Source organism: Lissotriton helveticus, chromosome 2_2 (genome assembly GCF_964261635.1).
Source record: "Lissotriton helveticus chromosome 2_2, aLisHel1.1, whole genome shotgun sequence".
NCBI lineage: Eukaryota > Metazoa > Chordata > Amphibia > Caudata > Salamandridae > Lissotriton > Lissotriton helveticus.
This window is the reverse complement of record NC_136060.1, coordinates 316,714,073-316,727,519: the sequence shown is the minus strand read 5'-3', so window position 1 is coordinate 316,727,519 and position 13,447 is coordinate 316,714,073.

Here is a 13,447-nt window from a genome sequence, read left to right as displayed (position 1 = left end):
TTATGTTCTTGTTTAAGTACATTTGTACACCTACTAGATATTTCTGCTTTACGCACTATGTCCAAAATATCATCTAAAGGTGCATCGCCATTTACCCAGAGTTTATCCTGAATTACAGGGTTGGAAGTATGCATTAGGACTTGGTCTCTTATGGTCTCTTATGAACTCATCCTGAATTACACCAAACTTACAATCCAATGCTAACCTTTTGAGGTCTGAAACATACTGGTCAACAGTTTCTCGGAAAAAAATGGTATCTTGTTATACCCATACAAACTTTTGGCATAAAGTAATTGTCAAGATGAACAAAGGTTAAAACATACACATTTAAATCACCAGAAATATCAGCTTTAGTCATGTCATTAAAAACTTTCAACCCCATAGGTCCCAAGGAATGTAATTGTAATCTTTTTCCAAGACATCTATGTAATTAGAAAAATATGCTTTCCATTCCAACTATTTTAAAGTAGGTTCAACCCCTGAGATCCAAAATGCTTGAGGGGGGTTGATGTTGTAGCTTTGGTGGCTCCTGGTGGATAGGCAAACCGTGTCCACTCTTCACCAACAGGACTAGTTCACTGTGTAACTTCCACCACAACAGCTGCTTAAATATGCAGAACAAAAAGAAAAATGCAAAAAAAGTCTTACCAAAGCACAAAAAGTAAATGGAGTTTTTACCGAAGTATGAACTGTGCTAATAAGGCGGTAAACACTGTTATAATTGCATCATCCGATTGCCGATGTGCCGATGCTCAGAAGTGAATAAAGATGGCCGCTGCATGAGGTTGCGTAACGTGACCCCACTTTGAAAGTTATGACACCACAGCTCCAAGGAAGAAGGAAGACATCACACTGAGGTAGGCAGATGCGGGCACAGGCTCTCTGCTTGGCGTTGCTAAGCAATAGCAGCAGTTTGAACAACAAGGCTCCAATGTCGACAGTAAGCCCGTTTTAAACACTAATAAAAGTAGAATTAGTGAAATGACACAAGGCTCACCATACTCTCATGCCATCTCACGCTGTCTCTTTGTGCAAAAACCCTTCCTCAATACTCAAATTCCTCGGAACAGTCAATCATGGAAAATGGACAAAAAGGAAGAATCCTTTCCCCAATAAACAAAATGGGAAATCACAGCATAGGTTCGTAGGCTCCTCAACACTCTTCGTTGAGGACAACACTCAGTGTTGCAAAGCAGGACAGCTAGCAATCCTTTAAGTAATCCTTTATCAGTTGAGGAGAAATCAAAGTCATGGCCGAAAACTCCTGCAAACTCCAATCCAACTGGCACAGAGGATTGAGTATAAACATTCCACATGACATATAGGACCTTCCAGTATCCTGTAATCTAAAGTCTTACCTCATAACATTCTAGTACAAGAATTCTAATACAAGCATAAGAACATAACAGAGAAAATTCCAAGACGCTCCCAAATGTTTATTTTTTATTATTAACACATGCTGAAAAACAAAATGGTGGTTGTGCATGAAGCACTGTTCATGTCATAGTGTGACACATTCAAGGTATGTAAAACAATGCCACCTGAATTTATTGAAAGCCAAGAGACAATATATACAACTTCCCCATAAGGAAATTATCGAAAAACATTTTCAAAAGGCAAGAAAAGATGGAAAACTCTGCTGATCCATCGAGCTTGAGTTAGCCATTGTCATCTTGAATAGGGCACAAGCCATGCCCATCCCCAACACATTCCACACCTATATCTGTATCCCTTCTGTTGTATCTTGGTAATCTCTTGTTGTTCCTTTAATGTTATATGTTGCTATGCCATGTTCACTGGATTCTAGATTGTGGAATCCAGGGGGCAGACCAGAGATGTAATATTGCTGAAGAAGTTGGTCCTTGGCTGCCTCTGGGGTTGTATTACTGAATAAACCTTTTTATTACTACAAACCACTGTACAACAAGTCATTTCAGTGGCCACGAGGATGGGATCGATTTGAAGATCTACAATACCGATTTTATGAAGATTTGACTTGATGAAGATCTACTTTCAACCCCTAAGGCAGTTATAATTTTGAACTTACAAAGTACTTGATGAACATTTTAAACCTTTCTTCTAGTCAATCTCCGTTAAATATAAAAACAATTCTAACTTTGCTTCTAACAACAACTTTCTTATCGTTTTTGGAGTACTGAATACTTTAAAGTTTTTTTCTCCTGCCTTGATCGCGTTGTGAGTGAATTTCATCGTTTACAACTATTTTCTGTGATTGCAATAACCCTTTTCTGAAGGATGCAACCTTTTATTTCAAGATCGCTATATTGTTTACATACGATAAAATTGCTTCGAGTTATTTCAAGATCGTTACCTTGTTTACTTTCGATAACCTGCCTCGAATGCACGTGCAGTGTTGATCTTCAAGCTGTCATTCTTCACGCGCTTCCAAACTGTTATGCCACTCACTCGTCACAGTGCTGCAATCACGTTAAGCATCATCGCATCTTCACGCTTTTGACGCACGGCGGCCATCTTTGATCCCCATGACAACTGTATACAAAAGTATATATCTCCATAATGCATACGACGTCAGCTTCGTTCTCGTTAAGGAAAACCTTCCTTCAAATTGAAATTTCTACAGCACAACTTGAACGATCTTAAAACATTAAATACAGAACCATAACGCTTATCGGAGATTAATCACAGAGTAATTTTGGAAAAAGCATATAAACTTTAAACATCGATCTTTTTGGAAAGTCAGCAATTATTCTAATTCAAAGTCAGCATTCTGCATACAGTGAAGTGTGAAAAAGTGAAGTGAACTTGGATTATTTAAACAACAGATCCAGACATCGGTGACTACATTATTTATTTTAGTTCATTTTTTATATTTCCTATTTACACCGTGAATGTATTAATTCTTGATATTGAATTTTCTTAAGATAATATGGATGTTACATCTTCTGTTGCAGCTCCTCCTAAATTTTTACAAAGTCCAGGACCTCCTTCCATGAATTGGGAAGATTGGTCGGAATCATTCGAAACTTACCTAGAAGCTATTGGTGGCGATGTATTTTTACCATCTAGAAAATTGGCTTTATTAAAACATAATTTAGGAGTTGAAGGGAGGAAAGTTTTAAAAACCCTACCCGTGATAAATCGTGTAGTTTCTACAGTTGTTAACACTGTTGATGAAGGTAGTGAAACTAGTGAAACCAGTTCTAATGACACATCTATAGACGTTTATTCTGAAGCCCTAAAAGCTTTAGAAGAGAACAACTAGCATTGTCGTAGAAAGACATACATTTTTCTCAAGGGCACAGTTACAAGGAGAAAATGTTCAACAGTATGTAGCTTGTTTGAGAACTTTAGCCATTACCTGTAAATTTAAAGATTTACATGAAGAAATAATTAGAGATCAATTTATTAATAGGATTAAAAACATCAAAATTCAAGAACGTTTACTTGAACTTAAAAATCCTTCCTTAAAAAAAACTCTTGCCACGGCTAGGAAAATGGAAATCACTTCTCATTACGTTAAAGAATTAAGTTCCCTGCAACAAAAAGAGAAAGGTGAATCTAGTAGTGTTAATGTCATAAACAATAGCAAAAAAAAACCTGAATTTAGAAGGGATAACAAAGATGTGAAATTTAATATTACCAAGAACAAAAGCAGTTTTAGCAAACGTATTTGCTTTAGATGTGGAAGTCAAAAACATACTGCAGATTTTAATAAATGTCCTGCTATTAAAGTCACTTGCATCAAATGCAAAAAGATAGGTCATTTTGCTAAATGGTGCAGAACTGGTGATAATAGCAATTGGAAGCGTTCTGTTAATCTCGTTGAACGTCAATATGATAGTGAGGATGATGAAAATGAAAACAATGAGACTGAAATTGAAGTAACGGTTGTACATGATGATTCTGTATGTGATATTTCTGAAGATTACCAACCTCCTAAATGTAATGTGTTGATAAACCATGATAACATGGCACTTTGGGCAGACTCGTGTTCACCATATATAATCATAGATAAATGCATGTGGGAAAATGGGAGCAAACCAACATTAATATACTCCGATGTACATCCCAAAGGATATTGTGGTGTAAAATTACCTATGTTGGGTTATTTTGATGCTCAGTTAACATTTAAAGGGAGATCTTGTATGAGCCCAGTGTATGTGGTTGAACAAGGACGTGCCTTATTAGGGTGCCGCTCGTTGTGAGAGTTTCCTGTCATTGCAGCCTGACCCTTCGCTACAGGAGTAGCCCTCAATTTGAACTTGTCTGCCAACTGATCGCCTCTACAGCGTGTGGGAAGGACCATCTGTGTGGCCGCAGCGGAGGTGAGAGGCGCCGCTCCGGGACTGCGAGGACCAGCATTCACCAACAACAGCTGGTCCTCTTCCCGCGTGAGCCGCGCCCCCTCCCAGTGCCACGCCCCCTCTCCGCCCAAGGGAATATCAGCAAGACCTACGACGCGCACAGCGGGACGCGCGCGGGTCGCAGCCGGGGCGAAGACCGGGCAAAGAGCGGGCCGTTTGAGGCCGTTCGAGAACGTGAGGAGACCGGGCCGGGCCCTCCCTCTAAGTCCTCATCTCAACATCACCCTGCTGCATAGTAACGAGGCAAATATCTCCTAATCCACCTCATTGAAAATGAATACCAGGAGTAACAAACTGAAAAAACTAAAAAAGGGAGGGATAGGAGAACAACTTTTAGGTCCAATGGACGATTTTCTTACCAAAGCTAATACCTTTATCGACCAAAGCATTAGCTTGATAGAGGGAAGAGTATCTACAGACCTCGCGATTGCGAGACGTTCCTCTTTGGGCCCATTGGCCACAGCAAGAACTCCAGAGCTAGAGAGTGCCTTAGCCGAATCACTACAAGGCAGTAAAAGGCTCAGTCTCCCGAATAACGTAGACCTCTCAGCCTCTCAACTTTCCATTTCACTTACTAACTCCGACCTAGAAAAAACACCTGAACTCTTACGCGAGCATACGCCAGAAATAGAAAGACAAGCAAGAGGGAGGAGGGAGGGGGCCGTCAAGAAAAGGAAGGATAAGGGAAAAGCAGATACAGCCAATGGAATCGAAACAGATGAGACAACTGACCTAATTACGCCCCCAAACCTGGCGTGCACGCCACCAAGAGTGGCGGATACCATTAATCATCAGGTTTTAGTACACCATTCCTCACCTAATAATAACATAAATACTACTGTTACAGGCTCACCTGTTATTATTCCCCACAGCAATGAACCAGGTCCTTCTGATCTGGTAAACAAAATTACCTCAGTATTAAAATCTTTATTTCAACCCCTTGAAATAAGATTAATAAATATCGAGAGCCAAATGCTAATAATTACTAAATCGTTGCAATCTAACTTAACCTATGAAACCCAAAAAAAGGGAACAAATAACCAACCTGTATCCTCCCTACAAAGTAAACAAGTTATTCAAACCCATCCCGTAACAAAACCGCAACCAGCTGCAAAAGATCCTGTAGTAGGAAAATTGCTTCCGGCAACAATAACTCCAACTCATAACTCCAACACACTCCCAAGAGTCCCTGTTACAAAACCAACAAAAGTAACCACGCCAGCCCCTAAAACGCCAGTTGTTACAAATATTCCCCAGAGTAAACCAAATCCCACGGTTAATAAAGGTGCCACGAGGGGAGCTTTTGAAGTCAGATCTTACATGCATCTACCACCTGAAGCATCGCCATTCGTGGTCGTAATGACGGGAGTACCAGAATTAGTAGGGGAGACAACAGAGCCTAATTGGTCCTTAAAGAATAAGGTCCAATATTGGCTGAATACAAATCGTCCTTCTCCTCCTAATTGGACAAGTAGGATAGCAACAGTTAGTAGGACCCCATGGGTGGGACATACAAAAAAAGTAATACAGGGTGATTGCATCGTGATCACTTTTGAGGACCCCAAAGTTGCTGAATATATATGCTCTTGGGATCAACATACCCCAAGCGGGGGTATAGATACAAAGAGCCTTTCCTTTTTTTATCCCAAAAAGCATTATAATAGCCATTACAATGAACAAGACAACTTGTGGCGTAAACCAGTCCCACAGCCTTGGGATTTTACTAGTGCTAGACCCAAAATCCCCCCACAGCAGAATGGCCAAGAGCCCTCCTGGTGGTCGGCCGACCCAAATTATCACCAACAGGACGGCCCATGGCAGGTAATGGGACCCCGTAATAGAAGAAGAGACTGGGAACAATGGGGTGTCCCATCACAGCGGCTCTTTAGACCCAGATATGGAGATACACCATACTGGGAAAATTGGCTGGGTATCCCAACAATGAATCGATATAGTAGCCTGGAGATGGTCGACTGACCATTACCAGATTCCATCAATGATAAACCAATCATTTCATCTCGGGTCTCGGAAAGGAAAATGACTACAGGACAAGATAACAGCCCACGATCACTGTCTGTCATTTTCTGGAATACAGCGGGACTCCGCCCCAAAATAGAAGATGGTTCAGCAGCCCAATTTTTGGAGGATGGCAAAATAATATGCCTCCAGGAAACATGGGCCACAAAAGAGCTACACATCGCAGGTTACAAAACTCTTTTTTCCCCAGCCCTTCCTAGCATCGCGGGTAGGCCCAAGGGGGGTCTGATCACCTATATAGCTAATACAATCCCTAGCCTGAAACTCCTTAAAATTGAGAATACACCAAACTTCCAACTACTCTCCATTTCAGTTGGCAAAGAAACTACTGTCATCCTAGTAAACCTCTACAATAACCTAGAAGAGGACAATTTCATCAAAATTCTACTGACAATCCAGGAAAAAATTGCTAGATATACTAAATTATACGGAAAAAAAGCTACTGTTCACTTATTATGGGGAGGAGACTTTAACATACATCCCTGCCCATCTTGGAACAACCATAACTGTGGGATAGTGGACGAGCAAGATAATCCCCTGGCTCATTTCACCCATGATGGAAAAGGGGAAGCAATGAACAACCTCCTTACAGACCTGGAACTGTCAATAATAAACAAGCAAAACCCGGATGATAATACTTTCTCCCCTACATATTTAGGGAGGGGACACGAGACCACTGTCGACTATGTCCTCTTAACGGATGGGCTGAGACAGCTTACCACGGATTTTACTTTATTGGCAAATAACCTAAGCGACCACTCAGCGCTTAGAGTGGATTTGGACCTCTTAAAGCACCCAACACAGACAACCATAATCGCACACACTCTTTCTCAAAACCGGTTAGAGGTGGGCAGAGTAAATGGTTTTACGGTGAAATGGGGTAAGATTGATCCAATCCAACTAAGCAGTAATATAATAAAGACTTTATATCCCTACATAATAAAATGCCTAGATTTGGACTCTGATGATAACACCGTTCTTGAAAACTTCAAGATTATTCTGGATAAAATCAAACTAATGCTGACTCGGGAAAATAAAACAAATAATACAACAACACCAGGCTGGTTTAATCATGACTGTACCACCTCATTGAACAAGCTAAAAGAGGCCCTCAGACAACCAAAAAGAGACAAACAATTGATTAAACACTTAAGACTCCAGTATTAAAAGGTCAGGAAACAAAGAAAACAAGAGCTGAAACAGTCCTTATGGAACGATTTACACAAAAGCACACTTGCAAAAAACAGTGAGTCTTTCTGGCGGATTGTGAAAACCCCTTTTCTTTCTGACTCTAGCAGACCTCAGATTGACGTAGCGATAGAAGAGGAAACCTGGGTAAATCACTTCTCCCATATATTCAAATTAACATCACCAAATGAAGAAACAACTTACTCTCATCCTCCTGTCGACTTTCCAATAAATATGCAGTTTGATATCCTCGAGGTACTGAAAGCGCTGAATCTAAGCAAAGGGGGCAAAGCCCCAGGACCAGACGGGGTCCCTGTGGATCTTTTCAAACAACATCTGGATCTTTGGGCCCCTATACTCACTAGAGTATGCACTGCTACAGCGAGATTGGGCTTAATTGAGTCCTGGTCCAACTCCATTATGGTTCCTATTTTTAAAAAGGGAGATCGCCAAGATGTCAAATGTTATCGACCGATTTCTTTATTAGACTCTGTAGGAAAAGTAGTTGGCAGAGTAATCTTGGAACAACTCCAACAATGGGCTGACGACAGTAAGATTTTATCGGACCTTCAATTTGGTTTTAGAGAAGGGTTTGGAACCGTAGAACAGGCTCTCAACCTAAGTCTAATCGTTTCCAAGTACATCCACGCAAAGCAGGGGACAATGTACATGGTATACGTGGACTTGTCCTCTGCCTTCGATTGTGTCTCCCATTCAAAGCTATGGACCCTTTTGCGAAACATGGGGGTGGATCCCCCACTACTGGGCTTCCTAAGGGAATTATATACGGACGCTTCCGCGAGAGTGCGCTATGGGATAAAGGGAGAGCTTACTGCGTCATTCAAGGTAGAGCGAGGAGTCAGGCAGGGGTGCGTCCTAGCCCCCTTCCTCTTCTCCCTGTACACAAATGGGCTGGAAGAGAAAATGCTGAGAGGGGGGCAGGACCTCCCAAGACTAAAACAACGCATGATCCCGGCACTGCTCTACGCGGATGACGCGGTCATCCTGGCACGCACCCCCATAGAACTTCAGAAATCCCTAAATAAATACGCTGATTTCATGGGCGCACTAGACCTGCACATAAATGTGAAAAAAACGTTTGTAATGGTGGCTGGTGGTGGGAGAAAACGAATAAAGAACATTACTCTAAATAATCAAAACATTGAGAGAACCCCACAGTATCCTTATTTGGGCATAATGATCGACGAGAAACTAAATTGGAAACCAGCTATCGAGTCGAGGAGACACCTTTTCAGAAGAGCCAATACTGCCCTGATTAGTTTCTCACAAAGACTTGGAAGGAAATCACCAGTGGAGATGCTACAAATCTATTCTGCAAAATGCCTGGCCATTGCTCTGTATGGGGCCGGCGTTTGGGGACACGTTGACGCTGGATCTCTTCAAATAGCTGAGAACTCTTTTATAAGATTCCTTTTATCTGCCCCCAAGTGCTCATCTACATACGCATGCCACATGGAATTGGGAATTCCCTACATAGAGGACCTAATAAAAGTCCAGCCATTGCTACTCTGGAGGCGCATATGGTTATCCGATAAGAACATGCTGACCAAGGCCATTCTAGAGGATTCAATGGCCCTGGATAACGCGCACAGGATAGCCTGGCTTACCTATGTCAAATGATTCTTTACGGATATGGGTCTAGAAAGATTTTATTCTAGTCCACAATCTCTGACTGAGATAAGCAAGAAAGAGCTGAAACAGAAAGCAATGAGTCACCTAGAGTCACTCAGAATTATCCTGCTTTCAAATAAACAATCTGTACAACACGCAAACATGGTACAGCTAACGCCACAAATTCAGCCTTATCTTGCACTGGAAATTAACTCATACGAAAGGATGCTTTTGACCAGGTTTAGGCTCAATCTGTTCCACAGACTAGTAGTTTTCCCGCAAACGAACACTTGGGAATCAAATTTGACTTTATGTCCCTGTGATGAGATTTCAGCACAAACATGTATGCACACGATACTGTTCTGCAAATACCATCTCCCCCACAGGAAAATCTGGCTATTTCCATTACTAAAAGCCTGGGGTTTCAGACAATGTCGTCCGGCCATGATTTCCTTACAGATGTTAGACTCTGAGCGCACCTGCTATCATATATTGAATTTTTTAAAATGTATCATCAGGCACCGAAGGAATCTTTAAAAATCTTTTTGTGTGATTTATTTTTATGCTGTAAATCTTATACTGTTGCTTTTATGGTTTTATAATGACAAAAACCGAATAAAGAAATTTATTATTATTATTAGGATGGAAGGATGTGAAAAAATGGGGCTAATATTAAATCCCAATCATCCTGATCAGATATTGTTATCTGAAGATTATTCTGATCAAGTTTTGTTAACCAATGACAATTATTCATCCAAGTTGGAATCTGTGTCTCCCAAGTTGTTCAGCAAAGAGCTTGGATGTTTGGTTAAATTTGAACATAAAATGATTCTCAAGGCTGACAACATACCAACAGTTCATAAAGTAAGAAATGTGCCATTTGCATTGCGAGATTTATTAAGAGAGGAGTTAAACAGGTTGTGTGATGCTAAAGTAATCGAGCCTATTGAAGCTTCTGAATGGCTTAGTCCTATTGTTTTGGGTCGAAAACCTAATGGAAAAATTAGGATGTGTGTGGATCTGAGAGATCTGAACAGGAATATTTGGTTTGACCGTTATCCTCTCCCACACATAAATGAAATGATATCTAGCATCAAGGATGCCATGTACTTCTCATCAATTGACCTGTCCAATGCATATCACCAGGTCAAATTACATGCTGAATCTAGACATTTTACATCGTTCATTACTCCTGAGGGTGCTTTTCAATATCTAAGAATGCCATTTGGACTAGCATCCGCATCTTCAGTTTTTCAAAGAGTCATGTGCAGCATTTTGAAGGATGAAATAAACGTAAGGTTATTTCAAGATGATGTTCTAATTTGGGGTAAAGATTTATCTACTCATGATAAGAATGTGCACAATGTTCTTCATAAACTTCAAGATGCCGGTTTGACTGTGTGTGGTGAGAAATGTAAATTTGGTGTAAAACAAATTGATTATCTTGGACATACTATTTCCAATGAGGGAGTTAAGCCAAAAATGAAATTGTTGGATGCTTTTGAAAAGGCACCTCATCCAATTAATAAAGATCAATTACGCTCATTTTTCGGACTTGCGGAATACTATTCCAAATTCGTTCCAAATTTTGCCGACAAAGTACATGATTTGAGATTATTGATGAAAAAGGGTGCTTCTTTTGTTTGGTCCACCTTATGTCAGCAGGCATTTGATAATATAAAAAGGGATATTACCAAAGCAGTTGCTCTGAAGCCTTATAATCCCAGTCATACCTCTATTATTGTTGTAGATTCTAGTGCATATGGTCTAGGTGCTGTCCTTATGCAAAGAGACGATGGTGTCGAACGGATTATTGCTTTTGCTTCTCGCACACTCAAGGGTGCTGAACCTTCTTATTCTGTGATTGAAAAAGAGGCTTTAGCGTGTTGGTGGGGTGTGGACCACTTTAAAACATTCATTTGGGGAACAGCATTTGAATTGTGGACAGATCATAGACCTCTCATTGACATCTTCACTACAAAAGGCGCTTCTAAGGCCACACCCAGAATAGCAAAATGGTTATACAGACTACAAGAGTATAATTTTCAAATAAACTACGTTCCTGGTCACAAAAATATCAATGCAGACTGTTTGTCGCGTCTTCCTTTGCCTTGTGATGCAAATAATGTAATAGAAGATAAAGATGAATGGTTGGTAGCCAGTATTGAGGAATCATGCAATAGTGCATTAAATGAACAAGAATGGATTCAAGCTGTAGCCAATGATGATGTGTTTCAACATTTAAAAAATCAATAGTAGATCTGGTGCAAATTCGCCCCTTGTTATTTTGGGTTCGTCTTAGAAGGACCCCAGAACTCTCTAACTATGCCATGGTTTTGGATGAGTTGATTGGTTTGAATGTAGCCAACAAAATCAAATGGTTGAATAATCTAAAGAGGCTCGTGAAAGCCATAGGTTTGGAGGAGAGTTGGATCTCTCAAATGCCACCCCCAAAAACAATTGTAAAGAAATTATATTGGGATTGGGTTGTTGCAAAAGATCTTAGGAACCAAAATTGGGGCCAGTTAACCAACTCCTTCCTTGATCATAAGCCCCTTGGAAAATTGGAGCCCTTTTTGGACTTTATCCAGGTCCCTCGAGATAGAACTTTGTTTCTGGAATTCAGATACGGCATTTTACCTCTTAACACATTCAAAGAAGGTTGGAAGGGATATAGCGGTACAGGGGTTAAATGTCCAGGTTGTCCCTGCCCGAAAGAATCATTAGGACACTTCCTATTTGCTTGTGTAGCCTACAAAAAACCTAGAGATAGGTGGTTGAAACCTGTTTGTAGGAATTTAGGGGTGAGGGAACATAAATTAGCCATGCGTATTTTACAAACAAATGTCATTTCAATGCATATGATTTGTGGGGTGGCTAAATATGTGGCGAATGCTTGGTTCATTAGGTCAAAATTTTTGCCCATTGTCTGAAATTATTTTTATGTTAATAATCTGTTTACTGGTGAAAAATTTTAATTTTTGTGTATAGCTTATTTTGGATATTGTGTGTTGTACTTTTATGAAACTTGTTTCGAATAAAGTAAATAAAGGTTAAAAACATATAATCAATAAGTTGCATGTAGGTGTAGATTCCTCATCTTTGAACAAAACTATTCTTGCTGATTATAAAATGGTTTGGTCGGAATTATCAATTTTTGATGGTATCCTTAGAAGAGGTGACAGATTAGTTGTACCTTCAACACTAAAGGAAAAGATTTTGAGTTTATTGCACGAAGGACATAGTGGTATGAGCAGCATGAAAAGAAGAGCTAGGAATGACTTTTGGTGGATTGGTATGGACAAAGACATAGAGGGATGTGTTCGTAATTGTTTGGCGTGTATGTGCAGTGATAAATCTCACAAATCTCAGGAAACTACTATATCTGCAACTTCTTTTCCCGATAAACCTTGGGACAAAGTCGCTATTGATATTTGTGGTCCTTTTCATGTAAAAGGCATTGAAAATAAATATGCTATTGTTCTGATAGATTATCATTCCAAATGGCGTGAGGTTGCATTTGTGAAGGATATCAAGGCTTCCAACATGATTGATTTTTGTGAGGGAATCTTTCGTAGGGAAGGATACCCTAGTGTGATCTTATCAGACAATGGTCCACAGTTTGTGGCAGAAGAATTTGCTGCCTACCTTAAAATGGTGGGTGTAAAACATATTACCACTTCCGTTTACAATCCAAGAGAAAATGGTTTATGAGAGAGATTTAACCGGGTGTTAAAAGAATGTATTCAACTAGCCAGCAACAATGATGATAACTGTAAAGATGCTGTCAAGGATATGTTATGGTGCTATAGAAATACTCCTCATACCGCTACTGGAGTGTCTCCTTTTTCCTTATTAAAGGGACGAGTGGCGGGATCTAAAGTTAAACCTTCTTGGATGTCCAAAAATAATAGCATGAAAATTTTGGATGGCAAGGATGTCTTGAGTAAGGTACAGGGGTATCAGAATAAATATGTTCATGATCATAATGTTAAGGTTAAGACTTCCTCAAGATCATTTAGAGTTGGTGAGTGGGTACGCACACAGCAGATGGGGAATAAAAAACCTGGTTCTTCTAAATGGTCTAAACCAAAACAAATTGTTTATTCCGCAGGAAATATTGTTAAATTAGATGATGGTAAGCGATGGAATGTGAGGAGTATAACGAAATGTAATGATTTGGAATGTAAGCATTTTGTGAGTCAAGGAAATATTCTTTCAAAAACATCTGTTGAGAAGGGAGG